We start from the raw sequence: 26,893 nt of genomic DNA on the forward strand, positions 1-26,893 counted from the left end.
CATGCCACAGTGGAAGGCAGAGGCAAAAGGTTTATCTTTAATTTCATCTATTCAGTCTTGTTTACATGACTGGACCAACTGAGACCATTACTCAAAGTGCTTTTATTAAATGATGAAATATTTCATTAAGAAGATTGATGTTTTTTTAAAACTCTCACCAAGGGTATATTTTTGTCATGTTGTGAAATATTGTTACAATTAAAAATAAATGTTTTCAGTTTTGATATATTTAAAAATTTTATTTAGTCTTTTGACAGCAAAGCTGCGTTTTCTCTCTTTCTCTCTCTCTCTCTCTCTCTCTCTCTCTCTCTCTCTCTCTCTCTCTCTCTCACATTTTATGTTTTACTCTGTCTGTCTGTCTGTCTGTCTGTCTGTCTGTCTGTCTGTAATCTGTCTCACACCAGACAAGAAGCATTACTATGTCTAAAAAAGGAACATTTATAATACCACAGTATTTTCAGTGGATTATCTATCTCACCTGTTGCTCCTCTGTTGAGCAAAATGATTTATATTATCAATGCTGTAAAAGGAACCTTATGAAATTGAAAATAGACACATCAACCTTTCACCGTAATTTTATTAATGACTCAAAAACTCTTCAGTACATATAGCCCATTAATGTTTAAATAAAAGGCATCAAGATGAAAGGATCTAGTTGAACGATCTAGGCACAAAGTCTAAAGCACATGGCGCAAAAGCATTAAGGGCGTGTCTGAATCCACTTTTGCTATTTTAAGGACGGATAAATACGGTTTGCACCCTGGCATGTGGTCTAACAGGGTAATGCTTATTCTCTTATTAAGTTATGGGTGTGATTTGAGCATAACGTGCATTAAATCAATCAGAGTCTCATCTCCCATTCACTTTAAGAGCCTGTTGTGTCGCATCATGGCTCATTTGCTATTTACATGGAGGACTTTGTAAGTGGAAAAACTGAACACTTTACTGGTGAGAAAACAGTTAAACAGACAAATTGCAGTGCGAGGATAAAGAACGAGCTTCATTCTCTTTACTTTCTCTTTATTTTACTTTTACTCTTTACTTAACTCCTTTACTTTCATAGATAAGGAAATGGTGTTGTACACACTCCACTGAAGACATCCATTAGCCTACATATTTAATTTTGTTTGTTAAGTGCAAAGATTTGTTTCAAAACTATTGCTAAATTCAGTTCTAATTTCCAGCAAATATATCTAAACACACGTCCTATTCTTATGCCTCATATAGTGACACGTATGTCTCCAAAACCTGACAGGTGGACAAATCTAAACTTGTTTTTATTAAAACAAATATAAATATGCATATAATAAATAATACTGCTAATAATAATAATATTATACAAATGTAAATTGTCATTAACAAACTGAAAAAAAGCTCCCCAACTTGAAGTCATAGAGGCAGTGGTTTTTATATTTATGAAGAAAATAATAATTTGTAACATTGTAATCCTTTACTTTTTTCAATATAAAGATATTTGTGTATTGCTGTGCATCCTGTGTGTATTAAGCAATGTCTATGTGTTATGGACCTGCATAGGCGCATAACTAACACACTCTGTGCTGGACTTTAGGCCAGCTTTCAGTTGATCAACGGTGCAGTCTATTTCAGTTCCTCAAAATTGCAACACTCCAACGATGTGCTTTAACACACCTCCTTTTTAGACCAGAACACCCATGAGTCCACAAAGGGGTGTAAATGGATTTGCTGTTTAAAGAATGTGGCACAAAATGTGGAAATTAGGGTTGCGCTGGTCTGAAAATAGCAACAAATCACGCCAAATGTGTCTTGCGCTGTATTGCGCCAGGTGTATGATAGGGCCCAATCTGTTTAAAATGCTGGTTGATTTTAATTGTCGACAAAATCTTTCAAATAGAGACTAGCACAAGTTTGAATTGCTTTTAGGAAATACATGTCTTTCCTCCAATGGTTTGTTGAACCAGAGATGTATTGATGGATGGATGGATGGATGGATGGAAAGATTGAAGCTTAAGATGAACTACATGGATGAAACATTTGCCAACCTTTATGTTGTTGTTTTTGAGAGTCTATCAGAATAGGTCATAGTCTTTATATAGAGAGAGAGTGTGTGTGTGTGTGTTTTTGTGATGTTTGAGCAAGGTCTGAAATGGGGTCTAGATACTTCAGTGGTGTTTATAGTAATGGAGCTGCTTTGAATCCTGTGGTGCTTCTTTGGGTTCTTTCCTCTTAATAGATGCCCATCTGGACACCAGACCCTCTGCTGCACATCTGCTATGACTCCACACACAATATTCCAAAATTTCCATCCGACCACATAAACACCCATTCATACTCAGAGACCGGTACACACATTTTGTCAGAGCGTAAAATCAATGAGCTATTCATATCTCTGGAAAAATGTTTAATGACGTTTCCCCTCATTTTTTTTTACCAGGTTGAACTAGCGGCTATTTCCAAAATAGTTTTATGTATATGTAATTCAAATGTCATGATGCCAGACAATGAAATTAGAGTTTATGCTTTACTTTCTTAATAGGTAATGAAAATGTCAAATGCTTCTGAAAATTCATCTGAAACTTAAGACAGGCTGAGCTCATATTAAATTTTAATTTCTGGTCTCGATCCATCAAATGGATGTGCGGGAGGTACCAAGCAACAGAGTGTTATTTAAGACATCGTAACAAGAGACAGCTGAAGTGTACTGTAAGCCAGCTTAATTAGTTGTCATTCTTTATTTATCATATGCAGTGCAGGGGTCAGGACTTAAGACAAAGGGCAGTGTCGTCCTGACCTCTCCCACACAGCTCTTTACGACTCCTCCATGCAAAGATCATTACTTTACTGTTGTATTGCTGTCACCTCCCGTCCTCACTCAGACTAATGATCTGACAAATGCTCTCTCTGATTAGATCTGTGTGTCAGGGGTCGCAAGATTTTAGAGAGAGGAACATTTTTTACAATTTATTGTTTACTGTCACTATCTATCTATCTATCTATCTATCTATCTATCTATCTATCTATCTATCTATCTATCTATCTATCTATCTATCTATCTATCTGTCTGTCTGTCTGTCTGTCTGTCTGTCTGTCTGTCCGTCCGTCCGTCCGTCCGTCCGTCCGTCCGTCCGTCCGTCCGTCCGTCCGTCCGTCCGTCCGTCCGTCCGTCCGTCCGTCCGTCCGTCCGTCCGTCCGTCCGTCCGTCCGTCCGTCCGTCCGTCCGTCCGTCCGTCCGTCCGTCCACTCAACCTCTGTTTTTCCATCCACCCATAACTCATCCCAACCATCCATCCATCCATCCTATATTTTTTCCATCCACTCATCACTCTTTCAATCCATCCATCCATTCCAGTCCGTCCGTCCATCCGTTCGTCCGTCCGTCTATCTATCTATCTATCTATCTATCTATCTATCTATCTATCTATCTATCTATCTATCTATCTATCTATCTATCTATCTATCTATCTATCTATCTATCTATCTATCTATCTATCAATCCACCCATAGCTCATCCCATCCATCCATCCATCCATCCACCCACCCATTCATCCACTTATTCATCCATCCATTTTTTTCTTACTGAATCCATCCATCAGCTCTTCTTATTGAATGAATACTTTCTCAGATTTCATTCAGATTTGTGCTCTAGAGTTGCTTTTTTGTAGTTTTATTCTGATAGTGATAGACTTTGGCATTTAAGAAAAAAAAATATTTATTACACTGCCTAAAAACCTTTTAACTTTTGCAGTTTAGTTTGTTGTTTTTGTTTTTTGGCAGTTTTGTAAACTCAGTATTTGACATGCTTCAAAAAAAGTTCTTTAATGACATTAATGGTTTCATGAAGGTGCTTAAAGTAAGTAAAGCTTCTTAAGATCATCAAATGTAATATATTGAGAAAAAAGAAAGAATGAAATAAAGTCCATGCAGTTTATTTATATACTTCTCAACAAATTCAAATGAGCAGCTGAATTTAGATGCAAGAACTGCTAAATTTGCATATATTTATCTCAGTCGGTATTGACTGATGTGTTGAGTTAGTTATACTACAGTTATGGGTGTCTACATATTATTGTCATTGCTTTATTGTATTTTATGTATACTTAAAGAAAGTTCTATGGGAAAAAGTCTTTACAGTCTTAATGATGAAGGTGAGCCAGCGATTTAGTATGGAGACTTTGGTTCTTCCTCTCGAGCATCACAATGGGAAAGTTTTGACAAGCTTGACAGTGGAGCTTTACATTCCTGTTGTGTGTTTTTGAAAGTTTAAGTGGAGCAGAGGCCTGAGCCACTCGAGCCAATAGCAGGAAAATCACTTCACGTTTTCTCTCACTCCTTCACTGGATGGATATCTATTCACTAAAAGCGTAGTGCCACTCTGGACGTCGAGACGATGTTTTTTTGAGAGGCAGATATGGGATTTAATGAAATGGTCTCCTCAAAAGAGCTCTGAAACGGTTGCATGAGGCCCAAACTCTTTCTGATACTCAATTCTTTATAGGAAAGTAAAGTGTAGTGCACTTCAGGAGGGACTATAGACTGTCTGTTGCGAAAGAGAAAGAGAAAAAAAATAGAATATATTTTTTGGTGCTTGTTCAAACTACTTATTTAAAATAAGCTGCACAACAGAATTCTTAATTTTTAGGGGGACAACTTGACAAACTTACACTTACACTTACACTTGTCAAAACCAATGAAATTAATTGATTTGAGTTGGGACAGCATAAATGAATTGTGTGGGACCCTGCATTTTTTACAGTGCGACATTTGATCTGGAGTCATCAGTTTGTAATAATTCAATTCAATTCAATTCACCTTTATTTGTATAGCGCTTTTACAATGTAGATTGTAATAGGGATGGACGCAGTGTTGGGTTTAGTTAGTTAATGTAATTTAATACGTTCCACTAAATAAGTGAGGGATAACGTTTAATTTTCAGGTGATTTAAATACAGTTACTTATAATATTCATTCATTAATTTTCCCTCTGCTTAGTCCCGTTATTTATTCAGCGGTCGCCATATTGGAATGAACCACCAACGATTCCAGCATATGTTTTACGCAGCAGATGCCCTTCCTACCCTAACCCAGTATTGAAAGACACCCATACACACTCACATTCACACCCACACTCATACACTACAGCCAATTTTAGTTGGTCCAATTAAACTATAGCGCATGTCTTTGCACTCTGTGGGAAACCCACGCGAACACAGGGGAGAACATGCAAACTCATACAAACTGGCCCAGCCGGGATTCGAACCAATGACCTTCTAGCTATGAGGCGACAGTGCTAACCACTGAGCCACCATGCCTCTCTACTTATAATATGCTTGTTTTAAATACTAGTATTTAAAATACTTTTGGTGTTTCGTAGGTTGCTAGGCGACCATCAACCATTTTCTCAGAGGATGACAAGCTGACAAAACATTGCTGTCACTCTGATACAAGTTTTATTTATGGGGAAAATTACAAAGCACTGCAGTGTTTGGGTGTTCTGTGTTTGTCTGAGATAATTAGTGTACCGAAATATGTATATTCCATACAAGCTGAAGCTGATAGGTCAGTTCTTGTCACGTGACTCGCTGTAACCTTGTGGCATTCATTTAACTGGGTGCCTCTGGAAGGCACAAGCCACGCATCTCCATTGGAAATAATGAACTTATACAAACTCTAGAAAAGACGCAATATGCGAACAACCCTTAAAAGACCACCATCATTTACGATCTCCAACAGCTGATCCTCTTGCACAGACATGCTGGATTCACCTGATTTGTTGACAAATGTCTGGTGAATCTATTCCTTGGCTGTTCGTGTGTCCTTCACTGGGCCTTTTCCCCTTAAGCAATAAAATTTTAGAAAGACATCTGTTTCTTACTCATTTTGCTTCTTGTGGGTTAAATTTGGGTGCTCAAGTGACCGAGATGTAAGCGAGAGAATACCATAATTTTTCAAAATAAAGATTTTTCGAAATAAAAGATCGTTCAGACTCGAATAATAAATAAAGCAGAAATAATTAATTACTTCTTGGAGCCACTGCTTTACAAAATAAAGAAAGTTAGTAATAAATAAATTCATATATAAATAGGTCACACTTTACAATAAGGCTTCATTATTTAAGGTATTTACTAGCATTACCTAGTAATGGACAATACTTACATTTAGTACATCCTTTATTAATAGTTCAATTAATAATTTGACATTAGTTAGTCAAGATACAGGACTCATCGAGTACATATTGTTTATCATCACTAATATTGTAATAATATAACAATAAATACTAGATAAAAGTAGTTAATTCATTCATTCATTTTCCTTCGGCTTAGTCCCTTTATTCATCAGGGGTCACCACAGCAGAATGAATCAGCAACTTATCCAGCATGTTTTACTCAGCGGATCCCCTTCCAGCTGCAACCCAGTACTGGGAAACACCCACACACACTCATTCACACACATACACTACGTCCATTTTAGTTTATTCAATTCACCTATATGCATGTCTTTGGACTGTGGGGGAAACCAGAGCACCTGGAGAAAATCCACGAGAACACAGAGAGAACATGCAAACTCCACACAGAAATGCCAACTGACCCAGCCGAGACTCGACCCAGCGACCTTCTTGCTGTGAGGTGAAAGTGCTAACCACTGAGCCACTGTGTCGCCATAAGTTTTATGTCCATGTCAGCCATTCCTATAGTTTTTAACATTTAATGTAATACAAGTTCAAAAGTGAAAGGGACGTTAGGTTGTGAAGAAACCACAAGAAAATGAGTGCTGATTTCCAGCCTAAGTGCTCATTAGTCAATACGACAAATGATTCCCAGAGAACTTAATAAAAAGCTAGTAAAGTAAACAGTATCCTGGGGATTTATTCTCAGAAGTGGCTCTGGTCCAGTGTGGATGGAAACCGGCGGGTTTTCCCTCCAATTTTAGAGTTAGAGCTCGTCAGATTTGGAGATGGTAGATGGGGCATGGTGAAAATGTGTGGACTGAGGATGGATAAATGTTTCCAGTGGCAAACCGTCAACGATTGTGATTGTAAAGTCATTAATCGCGAAAGTGAATTGAGCCAGTCTCATCCTTTATCATCACGTACTTCTGAAGTTCCCAGCAGTGTAACTGCTTTGTAGATCATTTAAAACGAATGTTAAATATTTTGTCAGTACTGTATGGATGTGTGTGTGTGTGTGTGTGTGTGTGTGTGTGTGTATACAGTATATTAATGCTGAGCAAAAATGATTCGCAATTAATCACATCCAACATAAAGGTTAAAATATGTGTGTATATTTATGTATAGATAAATACAGTCTTGCATACATACATTTGAGAAAATGTTTATTTATATTTAGATATTATATATATATATATATATATATATATATATATATGATATGAATTGTATATAAATTTAAATATCTAAGGAACAAAATTGTTTCGGATAATTTAGTTTTTATGTGTATGTGTGTATCTCATATACATAATAAATAAATATATACAGTGTATGAGTACACCATTTTTTGAAAATGTATATTTTTATCCGTTTCTTTGTGGTTATGGGTAATGTATTTTGGTGCATTTGAACAAAACAGATTTATTAAACGAATATATTTATTAAAATAATATTTTAGTTACATCTTTAGAAATAGAAAGATAATACATTTAAATTCATGTGAAATATTGGGGAAAAAACTTTTATTAAACAAAATTATTAATTAGTATTTATTAATTATGTGTTTGAATAAAACATTTTTATTTTAGTCTGAAAACTACATACAATATCAAAAAGGCGCTGTTTATATACATTTTTAGACAAAACAATACCAATATTTTAATTAAGAAGAGTTATGAAATGCATGTCTGAAATCCTTTTATATATGTATGTAAGCTATTACGCTGTAAAAAAATGATACAACAAAAAGTAATGAAAACAAACATTTTTATCTTACTTTAACCTAGTATTAATGAGTTAATGAGGTGTCAACTTAATTTTGTTTAGTTATGCAAGGTTTAAGCTGGCACGGTGGCGCAGTGGATAGCGCTGTTGCCTCACAGCAAGAAGGTCGCTGGTTCAAGCCTCGGCTGCTTCAGTTGGCATTTCAGTGTGGAGTGTGCAAGTTCTCCCCGTGTTCTCGTGGATTTCCCCCACAGTCCAAAGCTGTGCTGTAAGTGAATTGGGTAAGCAAAAGTGTCCGTAGTGTATGTGTGTATGTCCAGGTCCTTCAGATTGGGGGTTGAGCGTTGGGCTAACAACTTACCTTATGAAAAAAACTAGATGTTACGAAACACCAGTATGGTGCGGCTAAATATAAATTTCGATATAAATTTCCCTGGAAGTAATTAAGTTTACATGGTTTAACTTAATATTTTGAGTTAGTTTGACTGATGTAAATTCAGATGACCATAAAAGTTCCTGTGATTCAACAAAAATAAACTAGGCAGCAAGAAGCTTTTACAGTGCATTAGTAACTATAATTCAGAATGATTTCATACATCTACAATAAATGACTTACATTTTTATAGTATGATCTTAAATTAATTTTCTTTTTAAAAACATTTTAAGACATTTGTTTTTATTTTATAACTTCTTTATATTACTGCATTTCACACGCGTCTGGGCTTTGTGTTGCTGTTCCAGTGAATGTGTACCTGGACAGCTGTTAAGGGTAATCTGTGTCACACAGCAGTCAATCATTGACAGCCTTTACTAATGTGTGCCAGAGTCTGAATGCAGTGACCATGGATGACGTGACATATTAACAGACCTGCGGGCCGTGACTTTCTCTGCATTTCTAAATATAACCCTGGCCCTGACAAAGTCGAAGAGAGATTAATAAATCTCCAATGACGGAGAATTATTTCAGTGCCTGTTCAAGGATAGAATGAAGAATGTGTTTAATGTAGTAAAGTAATTGAGGTATTTTCCCTTTCAGTGAATAGTGCTTTGTTGGCTTTTTCACATATTCTGCTGGCATGGTTTTAATATATGATGGTAATTAAGTTTGATTGCTAGAAGTAATGGGCTCGTCTCCCTTCTTTCTATGTTTTGGTCGATTTTTTTTTCTTCTTTTATCCATTTTAAGACTTTTTTTTTCCATTTGCATAGGTTGCCTTTGCCTAGACAGTGTTTTTAGCTGAAGAGAGACTCCTGCTGGTGCAAATGTGAATGTGTAGTGAAATGCAATGCTGACTTTAGTTGGTCTGATGTTGGTAAATGTAAGCCAAGAAGGTTGCAAAAAATGTCTTTTGTTATTTTGTTTAAAATGTTTATAAATCCAGACTAAACTAAATATTATTTTGAAATATTTCAAAAAAATATTTTGCTCATATGAATTCAGTGTGTAACAAAGGTAACGTTTTTGATAAAACTGCTGTGTTTATAATTATTTGAGTTCCAAAACCAAGAAGTTTTTTGTTCATATTTTAAGCAAAATGTCAAAATGGATACCAATTATTTTTCACAGCCTTCTTTGCTAAGGGTGCAAATGTTAGTGTAGGGCGCTGTATCATTAATACACCTATAGCTCATACAACAACCACACTGCTATACTCTGTTAACCGAAAAAAGTACATTATAAATATACGATTTTCACCGGTAAAATGGGTCATTTGTCACAATCAGATTCCTACTTCTATTAATAAACAAATTATTCAACATTTATTTATTCATTCATTTTCCTTCAGATTTGTTCTTTGTTTATCAGGGGTCGCCACAGCGGAATGAACAGCCAACTTATCCATTATATGTTTTACGCAGTTGATATCCTTCAATCTGCAACCCAGTATTAGGAAACACCCATACACTTTGACATTCACACACACACTCATACACTAAGGCCAGTTTGGTTTACCCAATCCACTTATAACGCATGTTTTTGGACTGTGGGGGAAACCGGAGCACCCGAAGGAAAGCTACACCAACACGGGGAGAACATGCAAGCTTTACACATAAAATGCCAACTGGTCCAGCCAAGACTCGAACTAGTGACCTTCTTGGTGTGAGGCGATAGTGCCAACCACTGAGCCACCGTGCCAACATTTTCAACATTATTATCGCTATGAAAGAATAAATTTAAAAATTCGTGTAATAATCATACTTTTAATAAAATATAAGTATATGATAATCTAAAGCTTGTCGTGCGTTGAAGGATTTTAAATGAATGATAAGGATGCAGAGAAGTGCATTTAAAATCTTCTGATGCAAAGAAAAGCATTGATTAACTTATGCATTCCAGGGTCATTTTCTAAGTTATAGTTAGGTCAAAAATATTATTACTGCTCTTTGATGAGCAATGTTTAACTGAATTTCCATCAGTTACAAAAAAAAAACAATTAAATAAAAAATGACTGGAACTACCATAAAAAATTTTTTATTGCACATTCAACCAATCAGAATCGTTCTTTTCAACAGACCATATAATAAGATTAAAATCCTTCAGGTGATTGCCGTTCTAACAGCAAATCCTACTATCTTCAACCTTTAAAGCGTTAGTTCATCTAAACATGTGTAATTCAGTCTCCATTTATTAATTTGCTCTCATAATATTCTTCTATGTCAAATACTCATTTGAACTCATTTGGTTCTGATTTGACTACCTCATTAATTGTTTTCAGGATGTCTTTAGGAGCATTTGGATCTTTTAATGAAGCCTTAGAGGAATGAACAGTAAATGTAGGTTTAAATGAAATCTTATACAGTTGAAGTCAGTAAAATGTTATTTACTGTCATCGTGGCGAAGATAAAAGAAATCCGTTATTAGAAATGAGTTATTGAAACTTATTATTATTATTATCATTATTATTACTTATTGAAAATGTTTAGAAATGTGTTAAAACAAATCTTCATTTCATTAAACAGAAATTGGGGAAAAAAATTAAATAGGGGAGCTAATAATTACAAATATATATATATATATATATATATATATATATATATATATATATATATATATATATATATATATATATATATATATATATATATATATATATATATATATATATATATATATATAAAACCCTTGTGTGTGTTTGGAAGATGAGTGAAAATTATACAGGTTTGAATGACAGAATTTACATGTTTGCTTGAATTATACTTTATAATTACAGTAAGCTTATTCTTGGATATAACTGAATCATATTGTTTACATCAGTAATACATATTGTCACTTTGTTATATTGCGATATATTAATATTATGATGTATTGTTACCCATCTAAGCAAGACTTCTTCTTACATAGAGCGACAGTTTACCAGTTTGTAGTTTTCTTTGTGAACCCTTTTAACCTGAGCTGAGACACGTATGCTGATAATTGCACCATCCTACAGCTGTGAGGCATTGGCACGGAAAACCAAATTGCAGTGTTGTGAGTGTGTTTATATCACAGAGGAGTGCGAATTACAGGATGCACTCTGTGTTCATGACATGGAAAATAGTTGTGAACAGTATTGATTTTAAGCAAAGATTTGACATGCCATTATAACAGTGTCCGGGGTGTTTCTCACACACTGAACACACATGTACAGGCTGTCATTGTGTTTTGTGTAAGTAAGCTGAAAATAGTCACACATGGCTTGAGGTGGAGGAGAAATAAAATGAAGAGACTGAGGGAAAAACATAGAGATAGAGAGTGTGAGAGAGAGGAAGATTTATTATTAGAAATATTCAATACCAATATTTAGTATAACAATATTTAGTCATTCAATATATGGTGATAATGAACATATACAATAATGCTATCACGGGGATGTCAAAAATACAGGAGGTAATTACTTATTATAAAAACGTTTAGAGTGCCTTTTAATAATATTAAGACTTACTATAATGTTTATTTTTGTTATAGAATATTTTGTTTTATTCATATTAATCAGGGCTAAACATTGAAAATTGTGACTGTTTATAGGTCTTTTAATAGTTAAATCTCGTTAATATAAAATGCCAGTTTATTTCAATTGCTAGTTCATTTAAATAAAGTCAATGTAATGACTGCTACAAAAGCATTTATTCATCTTCAATGTTATTTTCTTAGTAGATGCCTTAATTAATAAATCAAAAGTCATAATCATTATATTATATATTAAGTGGAGTTAATAACTAACAGCATTTAGTTAGTGCCACTTCTGTTAACTAAGAACAGGAAACTGAGGCTACAATTCGCACAGGCTCACCAAAATTAGACAACAAAAGATTGGAAAAACGTAGTCTGGTCTGATGCGTCTCCATTTTTGCTGCGACGTCCAGAATGCAATGTCAGAATTTGGCATCAAAAACATTATCTATTCTGCCTTTTATCAACGGTTCAGGCTGGTGGTGGTGATGTAATGGTGTGGTAGATATTTTCTTGGCACACATTGGGCCCATTAGTATCAACTGAGCATCGTGTCATTGCCACAGCCTACCCAAGTATCGTTGCTGACCATGTCCATGTCTTTATGACCTCAGTGTACCTATCTTCTGATGGCCACTTCCAGCAGGATAACGCACCATGACATTAAGCGGAAATCATCTGGTTTCTTGAACATGACAATGAGCTCACTGTACACAAATGGCCTCCTTAGTCACCAGCTCTCAATCAAATAGAGCAACTTTGTGATGTGGTGGAATGGAAGATGTGCAGCCGACAAATCTGCAGCAACTGCGTGATGCTATCATGTCAATATGGACCAAAATCTCTGAGGAATTTTTCCAGTGCCTTGCTGAATCTATGCCACGAAGGATTAATACAGTTCTGAAGGCAATAGGGGGTCCAACCCGGTGCTAGTAAGGTGTACCTAATAAAGTGGCCATGAGTGTATATACAATTAAATATTTTTTGGTCATTATACCTGTTGAAGTAAAGCTAAAGTCAATATCATGATAATACCGTAAAATTTGAAAAACTAAATCCAGCGAATGCCTATTTTGCTCACTTATTATTGCTGAATGTTGACAAAAAAATCCATAAAGCATGTCCAAAAAGAAAATTCACACTCCCTTAATTCCTATATCGGATTTCCTTATGTACATCATAAAAATACTTAAAAAAAAATCAACTATAATCACTAATTAACAGTTTCTTTAACACATAACTGACCTTTATCCTGATCTCTGCAACTGAATTATGAACTGTAAACCCATACAGCGAGGTCTTAATTTTTTTTGAGTAATTTTGCTTCTCTTTTTGCGAGTGAGTGTGTGAAAAACACAAACAATTATGTCGTATATATTAATAAATATCTCACACTCTGACACATTTTTGTTTGTGTTCTATCTATGCCGCAAAGGAAGTGGAACATGCTTGGAACGACACGAGTGTGAATAAAAGCTGACCTGATTTTCATTTCGGATGAACTATTACTCATTGGCAGTGAGTTATTTTGATGTCGTCTGCTAGATAAATTCATCTCCTCCTTTACCCAGACTCATTCATCTGTCTCATGAAGGTGCAAGTGTGATGATGGTGTGATTATTTTAACACGGCTTTCGAGAAGTGCTAACTTGTTATTCCAACAAATCGACCTGTACGTTTTTGAGTGTTCTCCAGAAGCGGTTAACAGCATTGAGCTTTGATGAACAAATTCTACAGAAATCCTCACAAATGTTGCTCATCGTCTGAAAATATAAACAAAAGAGCTTCTGAGATGGCTGTCAAAACACTTTAGCATGTGGGAAAATGGCTGAAATCCAGCGTCTGGAAGTGTTTATCTGGCACATGGAGAATGTCTGTTGGATGCATTTTTTCAGGGAGCTCATCCGATTGATTTTTTTTGTCTTGTTTAAGGGATCTGGTGTCTGGAGGGAAGGTCCTGAGATATTCTTGTGGTTCAGGTTGAGCTGCCTTTCCTTGTATAGCCGCTCACTTGAGAGATTTTAATGGAAGACATGTGTGGTGGTAAGACTTATTGACCTCTTGAGGTTGGACAGCGAACACCTGCTCTTTGGCTCCAAATGATAGTTTCTTAACACGTTTCTAAAATGTTCTTTTGCCTGAGGATGAACAGTTAATTGCATTTGCAGTAATATTGGGATTTTTTTTACAATTTGTAGCAAAGTTGTGATTAGACTGTGGTCATGTAAAACATAAGAGTTAAACAATTTGCAGAGGAAGCATCTGGTTATAGATTTCTGTATTTTCTGACATCATTGGGATGCCCTGTGTATATATAATATATTCATATTGTTTAGTTCTATAATGCACCAATTAAAAGCTATTAGTTCCTAGTTAATTAGCTAAAGTTATAAGTAACTAACAAATTTATGGTTGGGGTGGCATGGTGGTGCAGTGGGTAGCACTGTCGCCTCACAGCAAGAAGATCACTGGTTCGAGTCCCGGCTGGGCCAGTTGGCATTTCTGTGTGGAGTTTGCATGTTCTCTCGTGTTCATGTGGGTTTCTTCCGGGTTCTCTGGATTCCACCACAAGTCCAAAGACATGCACTATAGATGAATTGTCCTGGTCCTCCAGGTTGGGGCTTGAGCGTTGGGCTCACCTCGTAAAAATTAGATGTTACGAAACACTAACATGGTGTGGCTAAATATCAACTTAGATATAAACGGCCATGGGAGTAAGTAAGTAAAGTTATGGTAACTAATAACCTAAACCTTTAATAATTTTAAGCATTATTTTTTTTCAAAATATGGCAAGCGATATTTGATTTAAACTCCATATTTTTTTACTGATATGGCAAGCCGTTTTACATGTATCATTTTCACACTTATTAAGCATTGTGTTTTCAATAAAATAAGGCAAGCCATTTTTAAATAATGTCCAAGTCAAGTTTTTGAAGTTCATAGAGACATCTGGGTTTTTTATATCACTCATATTGAATGACAAGAGGCTTTGATGTATCATCACTAAGCTGTCAATTGTTCAAATATCTCTAGATCAGAACATAGTATGGACCTTGGTATTAGCTCATTTGACCCATGCTAGCAAATTGGACTTTTTGTATGGTAACAATGATAAGCCAAGTGCTAATAACGATCAGCTACATGCTATTAATGATTTTCTAAGTGCAATAACATGCTAGAAATGCCTTCTAAGTATTAGCATTTGATCAAACATGTACATGAGCGTTGCCATTTAGCAACTGCTTAGCAACCACCTAGCAATGCCATAAACATATTAGCCACTGCCTTGCAACCACTTAGCAACCGCTGTGCTTCCTGACAACTGCCATTTTCAGTCCTAGTGCAGTCACGTTGGCTTTCTCAAGCCAGCATCAAAGTTCGCCAATTAACTTTAGGTTCTAATTGTTTCTGGTTTCTAAGTAGCAGGTATTTGGCTTGGGTAAGTGCAAAAGTCTCCCGAAACTGTTTACAGCTACATTTACAACCCTACAAATCCTTACAAATTGTTTAAAATATGATATCAACATATTTTCCCCATTGAACACAATATTTCAATTTACAATTCACAATTCACATGTATAATATTTTGTAACGGTAAATATGTCAGGCTAAATAATTCAAATAAATCATTGACTTCTGCTCTCTTCACTAGTTTAAACACAGATTTCTTTACAACACATAAAAAACACATTAAAAAAACTTTACATATACATTAGGAACAGTATAAGAGATTTTTTTTTGCCGTTTTAAAACCTTAACTTTTCCAAATCGCAGTAAACCTTGAAACTCGTTATCGTCCCATGCATACATAGGTTATGAGTTGTATTTTGAATTCTAATGAGTTATTTCATGGTTTTAACACATTTGAAAACACAGGCGGGATTTAATTTCAACCTGTGCATAAACAGATGAGTCTTTAAAGTTTATTGCCGTTCTTTCATGCTAGAAAGAGCTGAGTGATATGACGCAATGCATAAACCTGCATTAAACACTTATATTCTGCAGTTTACATGTGTCTTCAGCTTAAAAAAAAACAATATACACGCAATAACTAACAAACGATACATTTAAACAGAACTTATGCCTCTTTTGCTTCTCGTTAGGAAATGCTGGGTTGCTGTTAATTACACATCATTCTAAAATTGTATTGGTACTTTATAATGATTCATTTTGTGTCATTGTTCAGTAACACAGAAGATAAAGAGCTTTTGTTAAAATCTCCATTCATTCATTCATTCATTGTCTTTTCGCCTTAGTCCCTTTATTAATCTGGGGTCACAGCTAAAATCTCTATTTTGGTCAGAAATATCTCACTTAGCTTATTTTCTAAAATCATTCAGCCGTAGTGTTTCGATATGTTCAGATTGTCAAGAAACATCAACTGAGCTTTTGATGAAATCCTAGCTGAACTTTTCCTATAACCTTGCTTTGGTTAAAGTCCTGAATACAACCACAACCTGTTTACAAAGTGTCATGTTTTACATTCCCCGAATGTTTGGGAACATTCAGAACATTGAATGTTACTCGTCTTTACTTATTTTTTTTTCAGCTCTCTCTTTTGGGCAGCTTAGAGTATCCATTCTGTGGTTAGGAAAGTTGATAAAGTATGAACATCACGGCTTTGCTTGAAATTAGAGATATGTTGGTTTTTGCTGTACAGTCCTGGCATGCTTCATTGCTTTAGCTTTCAGGCTTGGTTCAGAACAGCCATAAGAAATGTACTATCAGTTTACAGCTATGGGGCCATTGAATTTAAGACCCATGATGCTAAGACGTCATGGGCTTATTTGGTATACGGCTACACTCTAATCCTCCCATATATTTCCTTTTTTTCCTTTTGTAGAGGAAGGTTCTGTTGTGTATCATATTTTACACAAGGGATGTCTACTGTGACAAACAACCCAAAGCGATTTTCCGTGGTCAAAGTGATCCAAATATTTACTAGACGAGGCTCTTCCACCACGTGCTGGACTCCTGAAATGAACAGATTACTTTAAGCAGCCTTTCTTTGTTAGGATTCAAACAAAGTAGGTCTGATTTAGATTAACAGTGATGTCAGTAGCAGTAACAGTGCTCCTATGAATAATAGACATTGTGTAAATTATCGCTAAACACTATTAATAGCATACAATAAACACTGTTAACACTATACATTAAACAGATTGATGATTTTATTTTGTGTCCAGTTTTACTCTTAATGGGGCTTTTATTTAACCTTCACTCACTCTTACATTAAATCTGAATTGTTTTCTTTTTGTGTGTGGAAAAAATCAAGTATTTTCTGAAGAATCCTTTAGATATATTCTATAATAGACCTAGTAACCACCTGTAATCACCTGCTTGTTTTTTTTAAAGCTTTTATGATTATATTTTAAAATATTTAGTTTCTTATTTATCCATCTAAACTCATGCCCATCCATCTTTCTTTTTTTCCATCCATCCATCCATCCATCCGCTCGTCCAACCATCCATTAATCTGTCCATCCATCCAACCATCCATCCATTCGTCCATCCGTCCATCCATCCATCGTCCATCCATCCATCCATCCATCCATCCATCCATCCATCCATCCATCCATCCATCCATCCATCCATCCATCATTCTTTTGTTTCACCCATCCATCCATCCATCCATCTATTCATCATCTTTTTCACCATCCATCCATCCATCCATCCATCCATTATCTTTTTCTCCATTCATCCATCCATCCATCCATCCATACATCCATCCATCCATCATATTTTTTTCTATACGCTCATCTGTACATTCATTCATCCATCCATCCATCTTTTCTGACATCCACCAATTATTCTTTTGATTCACCCATCCATCCATTCTTCCAACCATCCATCCATCCATCCATCCATACATCCATCCATCCATTCAAATATCCATCCATCATCATTTGCTTCATCCATCCATCTTTTATTCCATCCATCCATCTATCCATCCATTTATCCATCCATCCATCCCTCCATCCCTCCATCCATCCATCATTCATCAAAAAAAATTTTGGTTCAGTTTACTGACTCTGTCACTTACTTTCATTTTGAAATGTCTTTTTTTGGGGGGTAAACTATTCCTTTAAGGGAACCAACAGGATACTATAACATATGCTAGGAACTTTGAACAAATTCACTCTTAAACTCCATCCAGCCATAATAAAAAAAAAAAAAAAAAAAACTAGCAGGAGTGACCTCGAATAATGCTTCAGGTGTGTGAGCTTGGTGGATGAAAGCAGACGGTCAGCAGGCGTCCTTTAATAGAGCAGACGAGTGTGTTACAACAGCTGCGCCAGTCTTGTTTGAATTCATTTCAGGACAAAAACACACAGAGCGTCTTATGACCCAGCAAGCTTTATCAGCAGTCAACAAGTGTTTTTCACCCTCAAAATCAATAAGCTCTCACTGTGTGCCTTTGAACAATTTTTTTTCTCCAAGTGAAGAGGTCAGATACTTGGAAAATCAGAATCAGACATGGCTTTCTTTGGCTTATAGTATGAACTAGACATCCTGCATCAACATCATGCCATTAAGGGAAGTCATTAAAATGGCACACGTATAGTAACTGTCTGCGACTCTTCATCATTAAACATTTTTTATTAACATTGATTCCATTGTAACACGTACCTACTGCTTTAAGTCATAAGATGAAACTTATTTGGAAGCCGGGAAATGGTCAGGAAATGAATATGACCAAAAAAAAACCCAGCTGACCTAATCTCTGTTGTTTTTGCCAACCGTAAAGGCAGCGGTTCTTCCAAATGTTTTGTCAGAAAGAAGAATTTATTGCATCTTATCTGGAGGGCTGCTTTTGTGCGTACTTCCTAGTGATTGTAATTTCCTTTGGCCCACGTCCCAGCTGTGATTCTCTACGGGCAAAACTGAAAGAAAGGACACGATGATGATGATGTGAGATTAGTGAGTGGTACCTCTCTTTAATAAAAACTCCTGACTATTGTATGTCGGATGTCAAGCATTAGGGGTTCCTGAATCACCAGCGCTTGTGTTAATTAAAACCTGGGCTGTGAAATAATAGACAAGGATTCCCACACTGTTTCTATCATAACCCAGGGCTTTTCCCTGCAGAGCCACATTTTGCTGTGCCAGCAGTTGAGTTTTGATGGTTGTGGTGTTAATAGCTGTTTGTATTTGTTTTAAAATATATAATTTAGAATTTAAAATATTCTATAAATGTCTAAATAGTGTGAATGACTTTCTATTTTAGTTTTCCTTTAGTTTATTTTGATTTCAAGTTAACTACATGACATTTTTAACTAGAATAACTCCAAAATATATACACTTTCTAATTTTTCTTAGAAAGGTTGACAACAGTAATTGCATAATTTCCACTACATTTTGCGATAGATTACGATATTGAAATTTCTTGCGATATTTTCCTTAACACTCTTTCTGTGTCCTAATTCGCATACTTATTGTCACAAAGGAGACGCTGACAACGGAGTGTGGATCCAAATGCAGGATTTATAAATAGATTGGTCAGGCAGGCAATGATCACAATCAGGAGCAAACGGATGTATACAGGGAATCCAAAGTCGTGGTCAAATAACAGGCAAATGGTCAGTACAGGCAGGCAGCAAACAACATAAACAAACAAACAAGGTAAGGGTCTAACACGGCAAAACAAGGCAAGGTAAACGCATCATAATGTTAACTTGACAGAAAAACAAGACTCAGCCAAGTCTATGTGTTTGTGTGCTGTATAAATAGTCCAACTAATCAGTCTCTGAGCTATATGAGTGTGAGCAAACGTGATCAGGAACCGCTGTGTGTGTATGTGGTGCATGACTGGAACTTGTAGTTCTTGAAATGCCGTATTTGTAGTCTGTTAGTGATCTGTGTGTATACCAGCAATCTGCACGGGCTGGATCGCTGGTGACCATGACAGTTTTACTAGTTCTAGATATTTATTAATAGTCATTCAAACAACATTACCGAAGACTCTCTACTTCTAATCGAATTCACTTCCAACGCCAATGTATTGTGGGCAATATTAGCGGTTAAAGTGTGAACGGTTCTACACTTCAAATTTTTACTGGAAATAGTGCGCCTCCGGGAACGGTTGGCATAGTCTTTGCAACGTACTACAGTTTGAAACATACTAATTTTATTTTCGAGTACTTTTTAGGATGCATAGTATGCGAATTGGAACGCAGCATATGAATGCCTCGTCAGATTTTTTATTCTTATTCACTGTTGTCATTTTAATTGCATTTACCTACAAGAGTACAGTATCTACAGTGGGGAAAATAAGTATTGAACACATCATGTTTTTTCCTGGGAATAATAGTTATGTGTGTCTCTTTTATCAAATCTGATCTTTGATTTATATTTTATATTGTATTCAAGTCAGGTGATTGACTGGGCCATTCTACAGATTGATTTCTTTCTCTGAAAGCATTTGAGTGTTTCCTTGGTTGTGTTTTAGATCATTGTCTTGCTGAAATGTCTACTCTGGTTTCATCTTCATCATCCTGCTAATGTAGATGTTGGACTGAAGCAGCTAATATTCATTTACACTGAGAAAAGGCAGAGGGTTGCTGAAGAACTACTTAGAGATTTCAGCTGCTGTCTGGGCTTTCACTGTCTTTCTGCACCTCCCTTTCTTCATGTGTTCAATACATTTCATTTCATTTTATTACACATAACTTCATTTGTAATCTAATTAGTTTAGTTTAGCACCTTTATAAATATATTTTCTGAGAAAAAGGGTGATGTGTTCAATACTTATTTCCCTGTTGTATTTTCAGCTCTTTAACCAATAGCATAACAGCACCTACTGCCGAGGTGAGTATAAAGATAGCAAGGTCTAACATGATGAGTCAAATCTTAGTAAACACTATAAATATAATATAAATGTAACACACATGCTTGACACATGGAATTTTTGGATATTGAATATACTACTATTGTGATAACTATAATTATGCAACTGATGGATATTGTGGATGGATGGATGGATGGATAGATAAAAACTGTGAACGTGGATTGTAAACAACATTTATTAATTCATTTTCCTTCAGCTTAAACCCTTAATTATCAGGGGTCACCACAGCGGAATGAACCATCAACTATTCTAGCATATGTTTTACGCAGTGGATACCCTTCCAGCTACAACCCAGCACTAGAAAACACCTATACACACTCTCATTCTTACACGCACTCATACACTATGGCCAATTTAGTTAATCCAATTCATCTATAGGGCATGTATTTCAACTAAATCTATCCATAAAAACAATTGAAAAGTGTCCAAAATAAATGGTAGATGCACGATATAAAGCGGCATTGGACCAAAACATCCATAAAAAGGCTTTTACTCATAGCTCTTATCAGGCCTAGGGCACAGAGTGTGTTTTCACTGCTGAATCCTCACTGAAAGCACCACATGACCCTCTTGCATTGGTCAGATGTCTTTTAGATACTGCCTGATGTGACTCATTACCAGTTTATATGTGTTTTGCTGATGCATGAACGCTTCTGTGATGTCTATAGACTCATGTGACGCAGATGCACATACAGTGAATAGTGTTTTAAAAACCCAGCATCCCGAAATGTTTGACCGTACATGGCAATCAATCACACTGTGCCCAACCGCAGCCATGTTTATACGTTTGTTGGCCTTTACACTGTACGCATTGTGTGGTCGTAATTGAACCCCCTTATGAACAATACGGCAGACGGTAATCTGAGCCGGATTTATGTCTGTTTTGGCGTGACACACCGCATTAGTAGCCAGACGAAGCATACACACATTTTTTCGGGGCACGTCTGCATGTCCCCGCTCTCATCACCATTGTCTGTTTTCATGCATTTGAGACACATTCAAATGTGTAAATATTTAGCTGTGGCTCAAGGACGTTACTTTTAGATCAGGATGTGAGGCGGTGATGATAAAAGCGTTCGGAAATTAAACACAGAATGAAACACTCTTCATGTTTGAGCAGACAATTTCATATAAATTGGGATCAGAATATTTTGATGGGTTGACAGCGCTGGTGGCTAATCTGGGGTGTGTTTCCCAAACAACGACGTAACTTGCGGATGAACTATCATAGAATGATGCATTGTTTGGGAAAATAACAATGTCGCAGATCATAACATAAAAGCCCATAGTGATGCTCTAAACGGGGTGGAGTAACTACTTCTTTAGAGAAAAAAAAAAGAAAATTTCTTTGTGCAAATTATATTGTTTTACACGCATTTTTAAATAAAATGCAATATTAGTTTTGGTAAAAACATGCACTCGTTTTCCATATTAATTGAAATATATATAAATGGCACATATAGGGCTGATGTTTAATTTACAGATATTATTGAGAATATTCCATATTCTATTCTAAAACATAAAATCACTTACAAAAAGCTAACACGTATTCTAAAATCATATATAAATCATATAAATAAATAAAAAATGAGGCTATTTATTAAGAAATTATATTTAATATTTATTAGGAAATGAAAAAAAATCATACTTTAATAATAATATTAACAATATTATTGATGATGATGATGATGATGATGATTATTATTATTATTATTATTATTATTATTATTATTATTATTATTATTATTATTATTATTATTATTATTAACAATATACGTAGGATATTGTTTGTTTATTTTTTGTTTTATTTTCAAAAGTCTACTTTTACAATTTGACACATAGATACATAATAAATAACCTACTATAAATTAAAAGCATTAGCATATGCTATGTTTTTTTTATTCACAACGTTTGGAGACGTAACGTATATTCCGCTTTTAAATAGTAGGTCACCTATAGCTTTCATCATGAGCCACAGCTGTGTTCAAAATGACACCAATGTTTTCAAAGTGCACTGCGAAGGGAGCACAATGGTAAACATGAAGATCGCTAAAACTGAACTTTAAAAAATGCTTATAAAAATAAGCAAATTACACCTAAGAGAGATGACTTTATTGGTAATACTACCAGTGGTGTAGTGGTTAGTGCGTCGACACATATACTCTGGTGCTCACGGTGACCCGAGTTCGATTCCGCCTTGCGGTCCTATGCCGATCTATTCCTTCTCTCATGCTCCCCATGCTTTCCTGTCAGTTCTTTCTACTGTCCTATCCAATAAAGGTGAAAACCCCGAAAAAATTATTATAAAAAAAAAGAAAAGGGCATAGGGGGGATAATTGGGAATAGAACACAGCCGGTAACTATGTTTCTAACTACAGCTCTAGAGGTGTAGTTGCAAGCATACAAGTTTGCGACGCAGTTTGCGAATGCTCAGAACGATGGATTTGAGAAACGCCAAATTAACAAATTATGTTTGTAACACCGGAACTTTCAACCTTAGTTGGCTAATGATTGTTTTCGGAAATGCACCCCTCGTTTGAACTGTATATTGTAATCAATCTAATCGTAAAACTAACATTGTTTTATTGCTTGAACTAAAATAAATTAGTAAATAAATTAATTAATTAATTCCATTTTCATAAATATTTTATATTTGAAGCTAATTGCCAAGATTATTATTGTTATTCCTCATTTTCATTTAACTCAGAATTAATATAACTAAAACTGAAATAAAGTTTATATACTGTATAATCCAGATTATTGATCATTCTCAGCTTTTTTTTTACTAGTAATTCTTATTAGTCAGAATTATTAGCCGCTCTGAATTATTATCTATTTTTTCCCCATTTTGTTTAACCGAAAGAAGATTTTATCAACACATTTCTAAACATAATAGTTTGAATAACTCATCTCTAATAACTGATTTATTTTATCTTTGCTATGATGACAGTAAATAATATCTGACTAGATATTTTTCAAGACACTTCTATACAGCTTAAAGTGACATTTAAGGGCATAACTAGGTTAATTAGGTTAACTAGGCAGGTTAGGGTAATTAGGCAAGTCATTGTATAGCTATGGTTTGTTCTGTAGACTATCGAAAAATATAGCTTAAAGGGGCTAATAATGTTGTCCTTTTAAATAGTGTTTAAAAATTCAAAACTGCTTTTATTCTAGCCGAAATAAAACAAATAAGACTTTCTCCTGAAGAAAAAATATGATCAGACATACTGTGAAAATTTCCTTGCTCTGTTAAACATCATTTGGGAAATATTTAAAAAAGAAAAAAATTCAATGGGTGGCTAATAATTCTACAAAACAATAAAACAAAAGAGATCCAAATTACTAAAACTTTGAACTAAATTAAAATAAAATAAAACTATACAAATTAAAATGGATAAAAACGACTCAAACTATTAAGAAAATCTACAGTAGCTGCTTAATAATGCAAAAAAAAAAAAAAAAACACTGTCAAAATCTCATTTGTTAATCATTTGTGAACTAAGTTAAAATAAAACAAAATGATACAAATTAAAAGCAGTAGAAACAACTCAAACTATTAAGGAAATCACCAGTGGCTGTTTAATAATGCTAAAGTAACACTGTGAAAATCTCATTTGTTAATGTGTATCCATAAGTCTTTATCTCACTGATCCTCATCTGACTTTGATGCATAGTTTTTCCGTTCTCTTATCTTCATGCTTTACGGTGACACACAAAGCTTTCCACAGACAACACACTCATCATGCTCGTCTGTCATTCAGTATGGAAGTAGTTTCCTCTTACATTGAAGCGCTGGTCTGTTCTGAAATCAGCGGTCGATAAAAGCACACGTCTGTCAAACCTTCGTCTCCTCAGGGCGACTGACTCAACCACTCTAACTTTAGTTTCTGTGCCATGAATTACGTTCCAGGTGTTTTCCAATGAGCGCACCGGGCTTTACAGTAATAGACCGTTAGTTGGTAACGCCACTGTTTTCAATCATTTAACAACCCGTCTGGCTGATTCATAACACTAACACACACTGTTTTTGTATGTTTATCTGTTCTATTCCTCTTCCTAGTTTTAATAATAATGTTAATGTCTGGTTTAAAGATAAAACAACTAAATAAAGAAAAAAAAACATTTTTAAAGAAAAAAAGACTTTCAAATCGACGTCACAGAGAGATCTTATACCTAGATAATCAGATGAGATTGCATGTTGTATATATATATATATATTATATATATTCTGATTGAGTGCTGTATAAATATACATAAAGGTATTGTTTTTAAAACCTTTATTCATAAACATAAACTGGCTTTCAATTAAATTAAATTATTTAGTTTTTCAAAATGTATATTGTTTAAAATTACATTTTTACTGTGCGTTCACACCGAAGGCGGCGAGAGCATCAAAGTAGTCGGAAGTAATTCATTTTCAATGGGAGCCGGCGGCGAGGAGCAGCATGGTGCATCTCCTCCGGTGTGGCCGTCAAGGCGAGTTGAAGTCAAGTCAGTTTTATGGTAATGAGCTACAGTATGACGCGGTTCAGCAGCAAGCAATCAGAATGTAGAAGTTCACCGCTTGAGAGGAGTCCAGAGAACACAGTCCTGTGAACTTTGGTTCCAACCACAGTTGTTCGCAAGGGTTTTAGTATTGCTGTCGCCGAATTTCCAATTATTTCTGATGTTTAAATATGAGATCAATGTAGTGAATTTTGATGCTGTCACCGTCGAAGCTGTCAAAGCAGACAGAGTTATCGTCAGGGTGACCAGAGCGAACTTGAACGCTCTCGCCGCCTAGAGTGTGAACGCACAGTTAGTCTTTAGTTTTCACCATTTTGGTGGCATACATACAGTAGAGAAAATAAGTATTGAACACGTCATATTTCTCCTGGAATAATATTTCTAAAGGAGCTGAGACGTGGATTTGAATCAGACTTTGGTAAAAACCCAAACAATACAAACATAAAAATATAACTAAACAAAAAAATCAGAAAAATGAGTTATGTGTAATAACAATGAAATGACACAAGGAGAAAGTACTGAACTAATGTATTTAATAAATAATATGAAAGGCTTTTTTGGTGACGGCAGTTTAAAGACGCCTCTCATATGGAGAATGAAGTCACATGAATTGCTCAGGTGTGATTTTCACAGCCGGGTCATTCTAGAGCTTGATTTTCTTTCTCTGAAAGCATTTGAGACTTTCCTTGGCTGTTTTTTGGATCATTGTCTTGCTGAAATGTCCACCCTCAATACTTCAATACTTTTTCCTTGTGTCATTTCATTTTATTAAACGTAACTTCATTTGTAAACTAATTCGATTTGTTTTCTTTGCATGTATGGATTTCTTTGGTTGTTACCAACATCCGGTGAAAAAACATCAGGTGAAAATTTCAAGTCAACGGCACCTTTAGGAATATGTTTTCTGAGAAAAATGGTGATGTTCAATACTTACTTTCCCCACTGTATATTTAGTATATTAAATAATGTGTTAATATTTTTACCTAATGTATTTGCGATTATAATCTAGTCTAACACCATTGCTGAAGTGCAGACAGACAACAAAGATGTTGTTTTGAGTTCAGAAGAATGTAAGCTGGCATTCAGTTGGCGACAGCCTTTGTCTTCTTTCTTTATTGTTTGATCCCACTACAGAAGCTGAAGCCCACGTAGATTTACCCATGATGCTTTGAGGGTCACGTTGCTGATGTATGTAATGGTGGGTGGGCAGCAGACAAAAATCTGACACTCAATAATATGTTGCGCCCAATTTCCTCTGGTGAATAAGTTTTAATGCTCATATTCTTGTGATGTGACATTATCCCACGGCTTCCCATCATCCTGAGAGGCATTGCAGGAATTTGGATCATTTGGGTTTCCTCTGGTCCACCCCAAATTTTCCTTTTTCCCAGAAACACTTAGAAAATAAAGGGGGTTTATCAAGCAAAAAATAAATAAAAAATTGTGATTCCCCAAAGAATATTACAGTCAGGAGTTTGTGATAAAAATATATATATAATAAATAAGTCCTGACAACATTTTACTTGTTTATTTAACTTATTAAAAAAGGTTAACTGTCTTTCAACTAATTTTTTTAAGTCATACAAGCTATTTATTTTAGTTAATGCATTCTTTTTACAAATATCCTTATAATATGCTTATTTTAGCATTCATTTGATTTAATAAAACAAATAGTAAATAATAAAACTAATAAACTAATAAAAACAAAGGGCTGCACGGTGATGTAGTGTGTAGCATGT

The 26,893-nt window shown here is 35.2% G+C and overlaps 1 protein-coding gene across 3 annotated transcripts in view; it reads left to right on the forward strand.

Moving 5' to 3' along the window:
- Window positions 1-26,893, forward strand: part of stard13b (StAR-related lipid transfer (START) domain containing 13b) — a 176,841-nt gene that overhangs the window by 118,583 nt on the left and 31,365 nt on the right. The gene's annotated exons all lie outside the window — the stretch shown is intronic.

Source organism: Danio aesculapii, chromosome 15 (assembly GCF_903798145.1).
Source record: "Danio aesculapii chromosome 15, fDanAes4.1, whole genome shotgun sequence".
NCBI classification, from domain to species: domain Eukaryota; kingdom Metazoa; phylum Chordata; class Actinopteri; order Cypriniformes; family Danionidae; genus Danio; species Danio aesculapii.